Source organism: Aquila chrysaetos, chromosome 2, assembly GCF_900496995.4.
Source record: "Aquila chrysaetos chrysaetos chromosome 2, bAquChr1.4, whole genome shotgun sequence".
NCBI classification, from domain to species: Eukaryota; Metazoa; Chordata; class Aves; order Accipitriformes; family Accipitridae; genus Aquila; species Aquila chrysaetos.
The window spans coordinates 16,099,563-16,103,750 of NC_044005.1; positions in this window are offsets into that span (position 1 = coordinate 16,099,563).

Below are 4,188 nucleotides of genomic sequence, written 5' to 3' on the forward strand. Positions count from 1 at the left end.
GTGCAGTATCTCCATTGCAATAAACTCACAGAGCCCCACTGACTGTGACAATTTGGAGAGCTGCTGACCAGGCAGATCACCTTTCACCCATGTAATAGGTTTGCCTCCTTTTAGCCATTAGAGCAAGCAGCAAACCAAAGCTCATCAACATTGTAGCATGTTCATAGGTAATTACTAACTCTGACACATTTTTAGACAATGACAATTGAAAATAGGAAGCAAGAAAATAACCACACAAAGATGATTAGGTTCTAAGTGACTAGTTTACATACTTGCCTCCTTACATGTGGATCAGAAAAGTTATGTATTGTTTATGGAAGTAAGCCAGTGTCTTTTAAACATTATTAATGACAAAATTCAGCCTGCCAGTCAACCACATAGCACAGTGCAGGTGAATTTAAAGCCTAGGGCTTGCACAGCTTTTTTGTTGGTTGAGGTTTTTTTGTGTTTGGTTTGCTTTGGGGGGGGGGGGGGGGGGGTGTTGGTGCTAGAGCTATGTATGTGCTCTCAGTATAAATATGTAATAGAGAGACTGCTTGCTTAAATACATTCACCCCCCACACTCACACCTACACACACACATACACTGCTGCATGCATCATTATCATACCATAGGGGTAAGCAGAAAAAGAGAATGAATCCCTACGTATTTTCCTGAAGAAAATCAGCTTATTTCATAAAAGCCAGCAATTAATCCTGATGAGTTTTCTGCACTGTATTTCCAATTAGGTGCCCAAAACTTTTCTGAAGTTTCCACTTGTTCTCGATTAGAATCTGTTTTTAGATTGTGTTTTATTCACTTAAATACACTTTCCTGAAAATTGTGCAAATAGCAAATATGAGACCAAATTCCACATTGAATGATACATCTTTGAATTTTACAGTGATGCTATAACCCCCTTTTTTTGCATAATCCTCACAAGGTCCTGGAAGCCAATGTGTGTGCCTTGTACTGTGGTAAAATACATTCAGCTGTCATGCACACCTGTGTAATGGCTGTTGCAGAGATGAAAGCACAGATGAGACATAAGCAGAGTCTGGATCTATAATTCCTTTCCTTTTCTGCTTCAGTTTTGCAATAATTCAGCTCTCCATGACTCCATCCTGTTTTTACAGTGGCCCATGTGGAAACACAAACTATTGAACCACTCAGATCCATATCTGCAGTTGCCTACCTTTCAAGTAAGTCAAGGGAAGCCAAAATGCAAAAATAATAAAAAAAAAAAGTATCCAAGTAACAAGTTTTTGCAGCAGGCTAAAGAAAAGGATTATAATTTTGTTAACAGCAAGGTCTATCAGTTGTCACTTAAAAAAAAATATTTGTCAAAGAATTACCATCTGGGATATACACTTTTTAACAGTTATCACTGCGTGAAGAGTCCATATGATCTTAACTCCCTTAAGTTTATCTAAGCACTATCACGCTCCTATTAGATTTAAGGTGAAGCAAGTCTTTTCTAAGTATTACCTGTTGTTCTTTATTTCCTGTTGTACCTGATATTCCTTCAATTAGCCACATGTGTCAAAGTTAAACTTAATGATAGCTAATCTTCAAGCAATGTCTGTTAATTTTATCTGACTGTTTCTGGATCAAGACAGAGAGCAGGGAACTGCCCATTAGCTAATATATCCTTCAAGCTCAAAAGCTGAAGAACAAACTACAAGGCAGAAATAGACTCAACTGAGGTTTTCTCATTGTGTGGGAGATAGTAGTCTCTGCTAATCAAGTAGTATGTAGTCATCTGCTCCAGCCTGCATGAATTAGAAATAAACAAACATAATTATAAAGTAGGAAAAAAAAATGGAGTCTTGTTTATTCCAATAAAGAGTCAGAAAGTTGAAGCTTTCAGAGTATTTCTTTCTTTTTCATTTTCCCCCAACTTTATTAGAGGAGGATGATTCTCAGTTTGGAGAAAGAACAAACATTTAGGGGAAATAACCTCACAGTTTTTGTTAGAAAAAGAAAAGGAGCTCTTCCGCTATTTTCAAGACCTCTGCTATGGAGGTTGCATGAACAAATAAGAAAACCAAGGTAGTCACAGAACTCCCCAACCTGTCCCAAGAATTTTTCCCCAACCCAGTATTACAAGCAACAAGTATAAGTAAAATTTTTTACCAGAGCACAATCATTCCCAGGCATCACTTGCAAGTCATTGGTGTCGAACCAGAATAGCTAAAGTCAAAGGCCCAAAGACCTGCATAATCAAATTAATACCAAATCTGTCATCTTTGCTCATGGTAAGACTCTGTCCTCTGTTATCCAAAAGTACAGTGAAATATAAACATATTTTGTGGATTAGACACATATTTTACATAAAACCCAAACCTACAATATTTATGAAAATGCCTATGTGTCTGAAAGCTTGCAGTAGTTGTTGCAGTTTGGAAAAAAAAAAAAAAAAAAAGAAAGGAATTAAAGGTCCACAAGACATTTATTAAAATTTAAAATGTAAATAACATCCTATAACTTTTGCTTTCCTTCAGATGACATTTCTTCTTATCAACAATAATATCTCACCAAGAATGCACTAGACATATGGCAGCAAGGCAGAAGAAAAATGTCCTGCCCCTGCCAACAATACAGTTTTACATTCATAAACCACACCTAGGCAAGATTTTCTGAAAATAACAAGCAGTTCCAGGAACCCAACTTGTGACACTTAAAAAGATTTGATTTTCAAAGTGCAGGTGCTCGAAGTCTTAAATTGCCTCCTTCCTCCAACCCCGGCCACCTCAGAACTGAAGTGCCCTTAACTTATTATCTGCATTAAAAATTGTTCTCAAAATCACTTTTTATCCCAGTTAATATGGAAATCAAGTTATCTGCAAGGCAAGCTGTATACCATGGTTACACCATTTAACCCTTAATTTTAAAATGACAGTTACAAGACATTTCTGACCTACATAAAGTGGGCTTGGACCCCCCCACTACCAGAAATATGCTGGAGAGTTAGAAATGCACATTGCTGGGTTAAAAATAAACTTCTCCCGAAACAATATACCTGTGCAGCATTTCCTATATGTATAATCTCTTGAAGGACCGCAGCCATTAAGTATCTTGAGCTAAAATTCTCAGCCAGTAAAAGCTGACTCAAAGTGAGAATTAATAAATAGACTCCAAAGCAGACATCCTCTTGCCTATGAGCACACTCAACAATTTTTCTTCCAACTAAGTAATTCCCATAAAGAACATTGTGACTTGCACTAATTAGTTAAATTGTCTCCCCCTGCCCCCCCTCCCCCTTTGTGTTGAAGTAGTTGCTATATTGTAACGTAATTGGTTCAGGGGTTAATCCCTGGCTTCCTTTCTGTCTCAGAGGTAAGTGGATACAAATATGTCCATTCTTTAGAATGTTATCACAGTGCCCTCTCTTGTCAAAAGTAAATCAAGAGGGACTAACAACAGATAAAGGGTGTGGGATTTATGGGGTTTTTTTGTGAGGGGGGAGGGGGGAGGGAGATGTTTTGTTTTGGTTGGCTGTTTTCTGAGTGTTTTTTACACACCAGATTCAAATGTAACTTTCTCTCCGAAGACTCCCTAAGCAGAGACACCTTAATGAATTGCTCAAATGTGTTGCTAAGCTGCATACGAAGAACAGACATTCAGGAAACCGACACCAGTATCACATATGTTTCATAGCATCACGTTTTATCCTTAACCCTGGAATTCAATTATTTCCTTTAAACTGGAACAATAATTATGAGATTAATCCATGCCTATGATACAAATTCACTTAATTTGTCCGCAGTAGTTTAGGAAATTATAAACTTTCAAGTGTATAAACAGTTGTAAATGCTGGTAATAATTCAAAGACTTGTGAATGGGAAATTTCCATGTCAGTAGGTTATGCCAGACAAATTTAACAGGAAACAGAGATAACTACAAATTCCCATTTTCTTTTAAAAACAGAAGAGTTTTCAACCAAAAAGAAAACTGTTTTTTATTTGTGAATTCTGCAAGGTAAACTTGCCACAATGATGACATGTAAAATGAGAAGGAAGATAGATAACACAGAGTGACACACCTGAAGGAAACAGCTCCCTTTATGGAGAAATGAGGATTTAAGGTATAGTCTTTTCCCTGGGTTTCTGTTGGAATACAGAGAGGTGGACATGATTGAAATTTGCATTTAAATGGAAATGGTTAAAGGTAAAGGCACAATGTTTAGAAAAATGAGAGTATCCATT